We start from the raw sequence: 14,522 nt of genomic DNA, 5'->3' as shown, positions 1-14,522 counted from the left end.
CCATTGCCAGGGTAGATCAAGTGGCTTGTGTTGTTCAATGGGATGACAGTGGACAAGGCATGAGCAGAGCACATGCTTGGATTCTGTGCTCCGGTGATATGGCATGAACAGGGCCACACCAGCCTGGGCTTTGGATAAATACACGGGGAGCAGACCTGGGCCCATTCCACAGCCTAGAGTCAAGTTCAAGTGATACACAGCCTGAGATAGGGCTGCCCTGCTGAGCCCATCTTTCACCAGCAGGAAGGAGATCTGAGGTCAGAGTGAGGGCAAATTCTTTTATAAGCCACTGACTTTGGGGGTAGTTTGTTAGGCAGCATTATGTGGGTAGAAGCTGACTGATGTACTGGGTCTAGAAGATGGTAGGTTTTTGAGAAGCTGGGGTGAGGGGTGAGGGATGGGCAGGGGAGGGCTATGCAGGGGTGCAGAAGTAAGAAGACAGAAGTCTAAGCATGTGAGGTTAGGAGGGAGGCTGGAGAGGGTTTGAAGAGGTGGGAGGGGAAGTTGGAAAAGCACATTGGAAGCAGGCTGTACAAACCGGTAGTGGTCTCAGAGAAGAGCCCCTACCCCAGGGCACAGTCCTTCTTCCCCTTATCGTGACCTCTGGATCCAAGCTTGCTCCTGAATTGCCATAGTACTTGGGAAAAAGGTGTTTTCTCCGGACGACTACAGGTGCCTGCTGCTCCCCACCAGAACCCCTGGATGTGTCAGTGAGGGGCTCGATCTCCAGAGGGATATTCTGAGCAGATCCAGGCTCCCAGCTTTAACTTGGTTCTGGTGTCTTGGCCCTCAGCTGCCTCCAGGGGCCCCATCCAAATGGTCCCATAGGACCCTCCTTCTCAGATGCCCCAGCCAAAGAGTGCCAGGTCCAGGTGCCAGGATCAACGAGTTGCCTAGAGGGAAGCAGGATGACCTTGGAAGCCCGGATGCGTAGCTTGGAACCCACCATGGTCTGGAGAAGAGCCATGGATGCAGCTGGCATGTGGCCCCGGCAAGTGATGGGGCTCGGAGGGCTGGTGGAGGGCGGGGGGCCGTGGAGGAGGAGAGGGCAGGGGGCCCAGGAGGACGAGAGGAGGCAGCTTCTTTTAACACCAGTTCTCCAAGGCCCGTGATCCAACCTGAGCACCGTTACTCCAACAAAAGCCACAGCCAACACAGTAAAAAGTTTCCAAATATAAACAGCGCACATCCCCATCAACATGTTAATTAGGGCTCATTAGCTGTGAACAAGCTCCGTGCAGCCGGAGGAGGCAGCCTCGGGTGGAGGTGTCTCCCGGAACCTTCTGTCCGCCCCTGGCGACTCGAGCCTGCGCCCATCTGCCGGGACCCGGGCTCAGCCTTCTGCCGCGGCCTGCACCCCCTCCTGTTGGGCCTTTTGTGCTGGCGGCGTGGTTCTGGCGGCCTGGGGTCTGCTGAGGAGGGGGTTGCCTAACGCAGGAGGAGCCGCTGACAATCCGGAGGATGGCTTGCCCAGAGCGGCAGTAATGAATTGGAAGGGCTGCAAGCTGCTCACGGCCGCCAATCCCGGGTCACAGCGGGGCCCGTACCCCAAGCCCCTTGCGGAGCTCATGTCACCGGACCAGGGCAAAATCTGCGTGGAGCGGGAGAGAGGGTGTAATTCCTTCCTGGCCTGCCCATTTAAGTAGTAGCTGTAAGATGAACTCTTCTCAGAGCAAAATGAAACAAGAAATCAGTGCAGCCTGGGTCTGCTGCCTTTTAGTTATCGTTGTCCTGATTTGCACCACTAAACTTGCGATGATCAGAGGTGACTTCCAGAAGGTTTTGGGCAGCCTGGAAGGGGCCGATAGTTGCCATCCCTGGGTGGGCCCACCAGGAGGGGCGACCAGAGGGTCCAGGCAGAGCTGGGTTGTGTCAGTCTCAGGACAAGGTTAGAAGTTTTTCACACTATGGTCTTCAAGCCCACAGAGTGGGAGGTTGGGGAGGAGGAGGGAGAGGGGACCGGCCAGAAGGGTCCCTGCTGGAGCTGGTGCTGCAGATGCCCAGATCTGCTTCCTCTGTGGAGAACACACCCACCTCCCAGCCGCCCAGCGACCCGCCTTTGACAGGCAGTGCAAAGGGCTGGCCCCAGGCTGAGGTCCCCTCCCGCCTCTCCCCTGCCCCAGGTGTTCCCTCCCCTCTACCTTTTCTGGGAGCCCTCATGGGAGTCACCCACCAGGAACCCCCAGGTGGGTGCACCGTCTAGGGCCCCCGCTGAAGACACCTGCAGGTACCTATACCAGACATTGTACAGTCGTGAAACTTTCCAAGCTACACGCAGGTCTCAGCCCCCAGCAGGTAATGGGCGGGTCATTTCTAAGGGGAAGGTTAATAGCTGCAGTGGCTATTCCTGCAGGTTCCAGCTCACGCCGGGGGTCATACTCTCCACCCCCTTTCATGTCTCACCTGCCGGCCACCTGCCCTGTGGACCTCGCCCTCCTCAGGGACAGCTTACAGGCTCCTACAGTCCTGGTGTGGAGGCAAATCCCTGTAAAAAATCCCCCTGCAAGAGTGTATGTACAGTGTGTATGCAGGCATATGCATGTGTGTGTTGGAGCATGTAGATGTGTACACACACGTATACCTGCGCGCACACACGTGTGCACACATTTGCACGTTATATACATTTGCACATATATATTGTGAACTGTGTGCATATCTATATGTGCATGCATATGTATATGTACGTGTATTTCTGTTTGTGTACCCACATGCATGTGCATATATGTCTGTGAATGTGCACACCTGTGTGCGTGTGCATATGTGTTTGTATATGTACCAGACATGACTGTCCATCCATGTGCATATGCATGTCTTTGTTGTGTGTGTGCATGTGCGCGTGTGTATATTGGTTTATGCATGTCTACATCTGTGTGTGCGTGTGTATATGTATGTGTGCATCCATGAGGGTGTGTACCCCTCTGTGTGTGTGTGCACAACTCTGTGTCCATGTCCACATGTGTGTGCAGGTGCGCAGCCAGCCTCCCGGGGCTCCGCCGATGCCTGGTGGGTGTGCCCTCCCACCTTCGGGTGTCAGCTCCGCTGTCCCCTGCTCACTCCTCCCGACCGCTCGCAGATGCTGACGCGTCTCCACCCTCGGCTGTCACCTCCTACCACAGCATCCTGTTTTCCCTTCACAGCGCTCAGAGGCACCTGCGGTGACATTACGGCTTCTATTGCCGACGTGCCCTGTGTCTCCCCAGGGGCTGGGGGTGTTCACGGCGGGAAGCCCAGCGACCGAGCAAGGCCTGGCTCTCCCGAGGTTCCGGGCTGTGCATGGGCTTCCTCCCTGGCCGCAGGGGGAATCTGCACCCCATCTCTGACCTGTGGGGCTGGTGACCAGGGCTGGGCCTCTTCCCCACCCAGAGGACGCACCGTGGCCTGTCAGCGTCCTCGGAACCGGCTCCCTGGATGCCACCAAGACAGAAGCCATTTCCAGGCACCCAATGTGGCCGGCCCAGCTGTCTCAGCAGGAAGTGTTCTCAGGAGTGTCCTTTTTGTTCCTGGGGGGTGGGGGCGGGGGCGAGGGCTCCGGGGCTGGGCGGGAGAAGGCAGCCTGCGGGCATGGGCTGGCCCTTGGTCCCCCATGTCCCCCGGGGAGGCCCCACCTGCTCCACGCAGGCCCGCTGGCCCTCCCGATGGGCTGAGAAGGCAGTGAACGTGCGGGGAGCAGCTGGGTCCTGCAGCACAGAGCCGGAGAGGGCCACCTTCCTTCCCCCCTTCCCGCCAGGAGGACCTCCGGGAGCCGACTGCCCCAGCTCCTGGGATAAATGAGCAGCCCGAGGGGCTGGCCTCCAAGCCACCGCTCTTCTGCAGGGCAAGGGGCACAGGCGTGCCCATGGGAGAGTCCTTTGCAGAAGAACATGAACGCCCCAGACAGGGCCTTAGCCCTCTGGCTGCTGACAAATTTCAGTGGGTGCGGCAAGATAACGAGGTGCATATGCGCCTGTGTCCAGGGCTCCAGGGGCTGAAGAGGCGCCTGGGGGCTAGAGCATCTGTGTGTCTCTGGCAGCGGGGCCTGGGGGCCAGGCAGCGGACGCCTCCCCCGCCCACCTGGTCCTCATCACCGGGACTGGGGATCTGGAGCCTCCCGAGCATTTCAACTTGCAGAGCTGGCTGGACATATTGCATGGTGAGTGGCCAGCTGTGGTGAGTCCCAACTGTGACCTGGGTCCCCGAAGGAGGCCGCTTCCCTGTGAGACTGCATTGAATCACGCAGCGGCTGAGACAGGCCTTTACTCCCCCCCCCGCCCCACGAAGAGATGAAAATCCCTAAATGCCTTCTGGCCAAGGGGACAGCTGCCTCTTTATCCTTAAAATGCAAGTCAGCAGGCAGTGCCTGCCCGCGGCCCCTTTGGGTTGGAGGAAGGCCACTGGCCCCTGTGACCTAACCCTGTCGATTCCCCCAGTCTGCGTCTGATGGGATGTGTGTGCGGCAGTCCTGCGAGGGAGGCAGGGGCGGGGGGGCCACGTGCCTGAACATACAGGGAGAGCCTACCGTCCAGCCAGAGCTGCACCCCAAAGGCAGGATGGTCATGAGCAATGGTCAGCCAAGCGTGGATCACGGGACCCCCATCGGCTTCAGGTGGATGCGAAAAATAATTCACGCAAGCTCAGTTCGACCCCAGCTCACCCCGTGTCCAGTGTCCCCAGCAGTTGCCTGCCGGAGGGCTCTTTGCAGTCTGGCTTCATCTTCAGAACCACTCCTGCCCTGGAGACGCTCAGCCTTGTTACTCCCCCCACTCGGCTCAGTCTGTAGTCTCAGTGCCTTGAACCCAGACCCGTGCAGCCGACTGATGATTGTTGAATGACTGAGTGAATTCCTGGTGGGCTGTGCTATCCCCTCTCACCGTCACTATTTGGGCTTCGCCCTCCCTGTCCCTTGGCTCAGGACTTCTGTGTGAGGCACGTGCCTGGATGTTTCCACTCTCGGAAATCCTCCTACACATCCTTCAGAACCCCACTCAAATGTCTGCTCCGCCAGGAAGGCTTCCGTTGCCCCTGGCGAGAAGTGGTCCTTCCCTCCCTGAGCTCGGGCTAGGCGCTGAGTGATCTCGGAGGTGTCTCTTCCCGGACTGATGGCGCTGCTTTTTTGTTCTCATTAAATATTGCAGATGTGGCAGACTGACCTTGGCCTCATCTCGGGTCTTTTTGAGAGGAAGCTGGATTTCGAACGTCCCCGCATCTCGATGCCTCGCCTGGAAGTGCTGCTGCTGTGCCAACACTTTGAAGCTGAGTCTTAGATCCAACCTTGTTTCCTTTGGGCGTCCGGTGTCGGGCCTGTGCCTGCTGCCAACCCCTTCACCGTGGGGTGCTTTCCATCTCATCTGGACCTGGGTGCCGAGTAGGACCGCCGGGTACACCTGTTCCTGTGCTCCCAGCCGCCTAGCCAGGCTCCCCGGTGCTGCTAAGGGGGTATATTTGGGGCGGGAACCTGCTCAGGTCCCTCTCCTGTTCACACCCAGCACAGCCTGCGCTTCTACCCGCTGGTCTATGGGGTCAGGTTCTCCTGTGCCCCCTAGTCCTGGCCCCTTGTGTGCTTCCTGGCGCCCCTGCATCGTTGCACACCTGTGCCCTCTGCCCGGCGTGCCCGCTCCATTTGACTGTGCCCTGCCTGCCTTTAAGGCTGGAATGAGGAGTCACTCAGGAGTCACGAGCCTCCGGTTGGGTTGCATGTCTGGGCCTCGCCTCACCCCCGGGCCCGCTGGCCCCTCTTCAGCCCATCAGGTAAAGGTCGCCAGTCCGCGATGCGGCCCTGCGCGTTGTCTCTCTCTGTACTGCCAGCTCCCGGCCCGACCTTTGCGGGGCCCACCCTGGAGGCCGAGCAGGCCCACCCTGCAGCAGCCCAGCACGGGCTAGATCGCCGGCTGGCCTCGTCCATTATGAGCAGACATGACCACGGCGCATGCGTGAGGGTGCTCTCCTCTCTCCGACAGCTCTCCCGCCCCCTCACTCAGTGAGGCCCCCAGAGCACGGCCTTGACTGGGTGGGGAGATGCACCGGTCAGTCCTGCTGGCCGCCAGGCTCACCGCTCACCTCACACACCGCATGCTTATTTTTGCTCGCACGATGTCCAGTGTTGACACCTTCCCCAAGAGGGACTCCTCTGGCTGTGGAGGCCACGTAGGGACGATCCATCGGGGATGTGGCTGCCTTGGTCCGGAAGTGACAGCATGGTCTTCCGATCATCTTCCTTTGGCCAGAACCAGACATCCGGCCCCACCGGCATGCTGTGGGGGTGCGGTGGGAAGGGCAGGCCCCACTGGACACCCGGCTCTGGGACCAGCTCGCTCTCTCTACCATAGGACTTTGGGCTTGGGCACAGTGCATGACAGCTCAGTGCCCCAGATTTCCTGACTTTTAAAGTGAGCACAATAAAGCTCTTGTGGGGATTAACGTCAGACCATCAGGAAAGTGGCTCCTGTGAGGCTGGGTACCAACTACCTATGTTACCGTTGGTGGCCACTCAGAGTTCCACGATGACAGAAGCACCTGGAGGAGGCGTCAGTGACAGTTCAGGACACTGTCCTGCACTGCCGGACCCCCCCGGCCCTCCTCCTAGAGAGAGCTCCCTTTCACTCCTGCTTCTGGAACCTGGGGTTGAAAGCTACAGAATTCACGAATGCCATGCCTCAAACACGGCACTCCCCCAAGGCCCCACATGTGGCTTCTGCATGACTTTTTTTGGTGTAAGGGCTGTCAAAGAGTGACCAAAGCCTACCAGAACCAGAAGGAGTGGCGTCCAATTTACAGTTGAGCAAAGAGAGGCCCAGGGCCGCCTGGGTGGCTCAGATGGTTGAGCATCTGCCTTTGGCTCAGGTCATGATCCCCCGGTCCTGGAACCTGGAACCGACTCTGTAGTGGGCTCCCTCTGGGCTCTGCTCCGGGCCCCCTTCCCAGGGAAGAGGCCTCCTACCACCAGCTTGAGGCAAGTGTCGGTGGAATGAAAATGTCTGTGCAGAACGTGTCCCTTGCACTTGTGTGGCAAAAGCTATCGGGAAATAACGAGAAAATTCGATAAAAGGAGATGTAAGAAGGCGGATGGTGTCTTGGGAGTCTTGGGTGTATTTGTTGATTAAAGAGAGTAAAGCAGAGAGAGACCTGGAGGCTTGCAGAGCCCCATCTCACCTGATCTTTTACCTGAAGACACGAGTGACTAAATGTGTGCACCAGGTGGAGAAGTGTGAATGTTCCCCACAGCAGCCTAAAGGTGGAGGAACCCAGGCGTCCATCAATGGATGCAGACATGAAGGGGAAAGTCCACACAATGGAATATTACTCAGCCTTGAAAAGGAAGGGAATTCTCACACCTGCTACAACGTGGATGGGCCTTAAAATTATCACGTGGAGTGAAATAATCCAATCGCACAAGGACAAATATTTAAGATTCACTTATACATGATCCCCAGAGTCAAGTCGAAAAACTCACAGAGACAGAAAGTACGAGGTGGGGTGGGGGTGGGTGCTGGGGCTGGGGGAGGTGGTGGTGGTGGGGAAAGACAGAGGGGGTCTCACTTTGGAAAGACAGGAATGTGGGTAGATGGCGGTGGCAGCTGCACAATGTGGGTGTACTTGGTGCCACTGAACTGTGCCCTCATACGTGGTTAAATCCTAAATTATGTATTATGTGTATTTTATTACAATTTTTTAAAAAAGCAGCATGAGTTCTTCTCTTCTCTTCTTCTATTTTATTTTATTTTATTTATTTTATTTTATTATTTTTATTATTTATTCATGAGAGACCCAGAGAGAAAGGCAGAGACACAGGCAGGGAAGAAGCAGGCTCCCTGTGGGGAGCCCGATGTGGGACTCGATCCTGGAACTCCAGGATCATGACCTGAGCTGAAGGCAGACGCTCAACTGCCGAGCCACCCGGGTGTCCCTCTATTGGTTTCCAAGTCTTTCTCAGGCTTTCTCTGGCCCTGTCTGAGAGACACAGGTCAATGCTGAGATTCTTCAAGGCTGGCGAGTCTTGTTCGTCAGGACCTGCCTCCTCGGTAATGGGCATCTTTCCCTGACCCCCAAGGCTTTCTGAATTTCACCCTGTGCAGGTTTCATGCATTTCTTCTCTCCTGAGCTTTGTGTTCAGCACAGGGCTTTACAGGAGTTTTGTATTGTTGGGCATAAACCCAAACTTACAAAAAGTACACCAGGGATGATTAACCAAATCATCACACCATGTCTCCTCCTATGAAGATTTACCGCACAGTCAACTTCTTACGGGGCAACTTCAAATGCCGTTCAGGCTGGGCTGGATCCACATGCAGCAACCCAACCTCTCTTTTTGGTTGAGGGCCGAGGGTCGGGGAATGAGGGAAGGGTGACACGGGGCATCAGGTGCTTGCAAAATCTGCTCTGGGGGAAAGGCCCTGCTACACTCACATCTCAGAAGTCCTTGGCAAGGTCTGGGCCCCCACAAAGGACATGGGAGGGGGACAGGCTCAGCCCAGGATGACTTCATTGTGGAGACAGAAACTAATTCCTCTCTAAGTGAGGAAAGGCTCTTTAGCTGCATTAAGAGGCTGAAATCTGATGAAAAGGGGAATAGATTCAATCTTCCTTGCACCAGTCGCCTGGGACTTCATCAGACTCAACCGATTAGAAAAATTCACATTGAAAGCATCGTTTATAATAGACCAAAATCATAGAAAACATTTGGCCTGGAGGGAGGGAGGATAGAGCATTTCCACCTAAGCCATAATCTTTCATTATCTGCCCCCCTCCTCCTTGATGGGGTCTGACAGCCCTGTCTCCTCCCCAGGACTAATCATTAGACTAATTAGTGGCTAATCAATGTTTAATTAAAACCTAGCCATTAATTACAGGAAGTGCCATGGCAACTCAAGAATAAACTGGTTGCAGGAGGGATCAGATTTCCGTAAGCGTGGCTGGTGACCCAGGCAGGAAACTCTCCTTCTTTGTCGGTGTTTCTTTTCACTTTGGCTTTGGTGGATCTGGGAGGTCTGGAGAGGAGAGAAGAGAAGGAGTTGGGAGCAGGATGGGTTGATCTGGGCATTCCCCACCCACTCCGTGCTTCTGGCATCGCTCTTCCCACGTCTCAAATTTAATCTATTTTTCTCTGCAAATCCCTTATTGGGCATCTACTTACTTGCATTTAGACCTGCACTCAAGCCTGTTACCCTAAACTGCAAGGTCCTCGATCATTGGTTCTCAACCCTGGCTGCATGTTAGAGTTATCATGGGAGGTTAAAAAATTTGAACAGATGGCTAGACAAATAGGGGTGGCTGGGTGGCTCAGTCGGTTAAGGGTCCAACTCTTGATTTCAGCTCAGGTCATGATCTCAGGGTGGTGGATTGAGACCCACATTAGCACAGAGTCTGCTTGGGATTCTGTCTGCCCCTCCCCCTGCTCAAGCACTCTCTCTGTCTCTCTCTAAAATAAATAAGTAAGTAAGTAAGTAAATAAATAAAATCTCTCTCTCTTTTTTTTTTTTTTAAAGGTTAGACTAACAGACCAATGAACAGAATGGAGAACCCAGAAACAGACTCAGCATATATGGGCAAACAACATATGATATGAGACAAAAGTGGCCCAGTCAAAGAGGTGGTATGATGATCTTTGCCATCAATGGTGCTGGGTCCATTTGGATAACCATCTGAATAAAAACAGGAAAATCTTGACCCCTACCTCACACCGTGCATGGAAATCAATTCTACTTTCTAGAAGATAATTTAGAAGAATATCTGGAATATTTTCATGATACGGAAAGTACTAACCATAAAGGAGAAGATGGACACATGGGGTTAGAGTAAAACCAAGGGCTCCTGTTCATCGAAAGTTGCCATTAAGAGCGTGCAGACCGGACGTAAGAACAAAGCAGGAGGCATTTGCGGTCGGTGTGACTGACAAAGGGGTCAAGGGAAAACGAGTAAGAGACTTGAACAAGTACTTCACAAAGTGCCTCAGTCATCGTCAGAGAAATGTAGACGGAGACACTGCTCTAACCCCATAGGATAACTGGCATGAGTAGATTGGTGATTCCACGGGCTGGTGAAGATGCGGGACCATGGGGACGCTCCTACATGGCTGGTAGGCGTGTAAACCGGAACAACCACTTTGGAAAACTGTTTAGCAGAATCTATGGAAGCCGAGCGTATGCCTGCCCCGGGGCCCCACTGCCCTGCTCCTGGACAGCCAACCCGTGGACGTACACGGAGAAGACTTGTGCTCTAGAGGGGGTCCGGCACCATCGTTTTAATAGCTCTACATGGGACGCTCCAGGCTGAGTGGTCATTTCTCCACCTGTAATAGTGCCATGGCGCAGACTTGTCTGAAGGACCAAGCAGTCCTATAAGCAGTCATGGCTTATAAAGCACCAGCATGTTGTGTGGCGGAGGGGCGGCGTGTAACACTCCCCGGGGCTGCAGAGGGACAGGGAGCAGACAGGGACTCAAGGGCTCAAGTCAAGAATGGTCGGCCAGCGTGTGCATCCAGTGGTGGAAGGGGCTGCGCTCTCAGATGGGAGTGGGGTGGAGGTAGGCCCATCACTGGGTGGGCTCGGGGAGAGGAGCCAGGGCACTCTGCACCTGTCCAGGGGCAGTGGAGGGGGGACAGAAAGCACCTCCTGGGGCAGAGTGACACGATACTCCCTGTTCAGGAAGGCAAGCTGGCCTTGGACACACCTGGAAATCACAGCAGGGTGGCCTGTGCACCCTTGGGCCCTCTGTCTGTCCCCTCCTTGACATTCTGTGGCCTGTGCCCCCCGAAGCTCCACCACCCTCTGCCTGTCGCCTGGTCCAGCCTCACCTGTCTGCAGACTCACCCTGGTTACCCTGCTGACCTTCACCTTTCCTCCGATCGATATCCACATTTTTACAGATGACTCCTGGAGATTGGAGAGCCCTGACACGAGGAAAGACCAAGTGGTGATGAGGGGCACACTGGGGTTTTGCCCATGGCTGTTGAACACAATGCCAGATGGGCCTGCAAGGGGCAGGAGGCAGGACTGGGCCTCTCCAGGTGAAAACATTAGGAAGAGTGGGCCACGGAGAGCGCCAGTCCAGGGCACTGCAGTCCTTTTGTGCCAAGGAGCCCTTTGTCATCTGGTGAAGACAACGGACACTTTCTTGGCAAAATAGTCTTAAATCCATAGAAGACATATCCTAGGGTTATAGTATTAAAATATAATGATCAAAGCATTGTTGTATATGCTTTTTTGTTGAGAAGTTCTTATAAAGGAACCATTTTATTTTACTTTTTTTTTTTTAAAGATTTTATTTATTTATTCATGAGAGACAGAGAGAGAGAGAGAGAGAGAGAGAGAGAGGCAGAGACACAGGCAGAGGGAGAAGCAGGTTCCATGTAGGGAGCCTGATGTGGGACTTGATCTCCAGGATCACACCCTGGGCTGAAGGCGGCGCTAAACTACTGAGCCACCCGGGCTGCCCCTTATTTTACTTTTTAAAAGATTTTATTTATTTATGAGAGAGAGAGATTGGGAGGGAAGGAGGGAGGGAGGCATGCGTGAGCAGGGGGAGGGGCAGAGGGAGAAGCAGGCTCCTCACTGAGCAGGAAGCCCTACACGGGGCTTGATCCCAGGACCCTGAACCACCCAGGTGCCCCTAAAAGGAACCATTTTAAAGTGTACAGCTCAGGGGCATTCAGCACCTTCACATCTTCACCTCGGCGCCTCCACCTGAGCCCATTGAGCCGATATCTGCCGTTCCCCTTCTCCAGGTAGTCACCAACCTTTCTCCATGGACGTGCTGCCTATTCTGAATATTGTATAGAAATGTGGTCTTTCGTGACTGGGTTCTTTCACCTGGAATAATGATTTTGAGGTTCATCCATGGGGTGGCAGGTGCCAGAACTTCATTTTTATGTCTGAATGACATCCCAGTGCATGGATAGACCATACTTTGTTCATCTGTTCATTGACTGATTGATAGGTATTTGGGTTGTTTCCACTTTTTGGCTTTTATTTTGTTTTTGTATGTGTTCCTTTTTGAATGCATTACCTAACAGGATGTAGTGGCGGGCCTAAGGAGCACCTAAATCTAGAAAGCATGACCAGAGCAGGTGATATTTGCGATGTATGCAGCACCTGGCCCGTGCCACGGACAAGCCTGTGAATCTGCAGTGGAGACGGCTGGGCTGGGGCCTTCGTCTGGGATCGAGAACTTGTCGGATGGGCACGTGGCAAGGAAGAGACTGCTTTCCCCTCCAAACTCCCAGGCCCTGGGAATTCTCCCCAGACGTGGAACCCCTGGTGTTGCCCACGCACCAACTCTTGTGAGGAGGGATAGGGAGCCACGACGAGGGGTTACCCCTTTGCCCTGCATAGCTGGGGGTGGGGACCAGAGACAGGGCTGCAGGTTTTCTGGCTTCTCCGGCTCAGCCAAGACCCGAGTGCTCTCGGCTGGGAAGGGCTGGGATGACTCGGGCGGCCCCCGTCTGCTCTCCAGCACGTCCTGACCCGCTCCGGGCCGCTGGGACCCGCTGGCCGGGGCGGTGAAGGTCAGCACGGCAGGGATGTGCCCCGGGTGCCCCGCACACCCGCCCTCCCAGCCTCCCCGCCGCCAGCCTGGCTGCCCCCTCCCAGCCCCGTCGTCTGGGTTCTCACTCCTCCTGCCCCTTCGGGGAAACGAAGGTGTGAGGGCGGCTGTGGGTGACCCGGCGCCGTCCTTTCTTGCTTTGCCTCGATGCTTTTTAAAAAGCCACAGCTCTGGGGTGAGAAAAAGCGAGCCTGTATTCTTCTACTGTGAATGAAGCCCTGATGACGTCCCGCTGCACGGATGGACCTGGAAACGTGCTCCAGGAATGGAGCCAGACACAGCAGGGTGCACGTGGTGCGAGGTGTCCGGGGCCGGGGGATCATGTAGACAACCGCATGCCAGCGGCGGCCGGGGTGGGGGGCCGGGGGACCGACTGCTGACTGGGTCGGGGCTTCCTTCTGGTCTGATGAGAATGTTCTGGAACGAGACAGAGGTGGTGTCTGCACAGCACTGTGAAGGCACTGAACGCCCCCGGATCGTACACTTTAAAATAGTTCATGTAATGTTAAGTGGATTTCACCTAATTAAAAAAAAAAAAAACAAAAAAACAGAACCAAACCACTTTAGACTCTCATTTCCCCGCCCCCTCTGGGGGGCCGCTGGGAGAGGTGACTTGAACACGTTGGCTGATTACTGTCAAACACCCACCACCCCTTGGTTGGCTGCCCCGAGGTGACCTTGCTGCTCCAGGCCGCGTCCGGGGCTCTGAAGGTGCTGGGGACAGTTCTGTGGACGTGCAGGCTTCATCCCGGGGCCGAGAGTGGAGACCAACGCAGGTGACCCTGCCCCGCTTTCCTGACCCTCGGCGCCTCTCAGGGTGCGGCTGTGGGTTCCAGCTCCGCCCCCGGTGCCCCGTCCCCTCCGGCCTGCAGACCAGGAATCCAAGGGCCGCCGGGTGGATACTGTTGCCATGTGCGGGGCCGGGAAGGACAGGAGGGGCCGACATCAAGGTAAGTGGGGACGGAGGTCCAGGCAGGGGAGCGGGCCTCAGGGCAGCAGGGCCAGGGGCCAGGGGCTCTGGGGGCGCCACTCCATGCTGCCATATCAGGGGGTCACCAAGTGCCAGCTCTGCAGTCTCAGGCGTCGTGTGTGTGTGTGTGTGTGTGTGTGTGTGTGTCTGGGTGTGAGAGCTCCCTAGCTGAGTGCCCTCGCCAACCTCCAGGGGCATCTGCACCCCGGAGCAGCAACGGTTAAGGGGTGCGGGCAGTGCAGGTGTGGCGGGGCACAGGCTGAGGGAGGCAGCGGGAGGGATGGATGGACAGGGGAGGGAGGAAGCAGGTGTATCACCGCGTGTGCGTAAATTAGGAGCTAGGGAGCAGAGAGACTCCGATGCCCTTCTGAGACTTGCCCCATGTCTCTTTTATGACACCTGTGAGTCCCTCCCTTGAGTAGCAGGGATGCTCTGCTGAAGAAAACCCCGTGAGCAAAGTAAGTCCTTTCCCCGCGGCCCGTGTGGGGGCCATGCAGCCGGCGGGGCTTGTCTGCTGTTTTTACAGAAGGACGAAATGTTCTCGCTCTTTGTCCCCTCCTCTGACTTGTGAGCTCGTGTGGCCTCAAGAGACTCAGTCTGGAAGACGCCGCTGGTGCCCTGAGCCGCCAGGTGCCCGCCGAGATGTGCCCCTCGGTGTCATGGGGATGTGTGTATGTAAGGGAGCGCGAGGCTTCTTCAGAGGCCCAGGGAAGCAGCCATGCTCGCTGCCCGGCGGATTTGGGGTGCTCACTGTCACCCCTCTGTTCTTCCCTCGTGGTGCAAGGCTGGGGATGGTGGAGCTTTCCACGACAGAATGATGTTGGCGCTCAGTGTCCAGGCCCCTACTCTGTGGGCTTCTAGAATGCAGCCAGAGTTGGTACGTGTGGCTGGAGCGCCGAGGATGTGCTGTGAGGACGTGGGGTGGCGGGGGTGGGGGGGTACTTGGAGGTTTGAAGACCCTTCTATGGTCTGCGCCTGAGCTCAGAGAGCAGGCCGTGGAGAGTCAGGTCAGAGGAAGTTTCCAGGCCCTGCGCGTTCC

At 56.1% G+C, this 14,522-nt stretch overlaps 1 long non-coding RNA gene across 1 annotated transcript; it reads left to right on the top strand.

The window, feature by feature from the left end:
* The first annotated feature begins 448 nt into the window (after positions 1-448).
* On the top strand, positions 449-11,121 carry LOC140607261 (uncharacterized). The gene is made up of 4 exons (XR_012009376.1): positions 449-2,510; positions 3,138-4,129; positions 5,112-7,437; positions 9,459-11,121. It is a non-coding gene; the product is annotated as an uncharacterized lncRNA (long non-coding RNA).
* The last annotated feature ends 3,401 nt before the right edge of the window (positions 11,122-14,522 follow it).

This window comes from Canis lupus, chromosome 16, assembly GCF_048164855.1.
Source record: "Canis lupus baileyi chromosome 16, mCanLup2.hap1, whole genome shotgun sequence".
NCBI classification, from domain to species: domain Eukaryota; kingdom Metazoa; phylum Chordata; class Mammalia; order Carnivora; family Canidae; genus Canis; species Canis lupus.
This window is presented reverse-complemented; position numbering and strand designations above follow the sequence as displayed.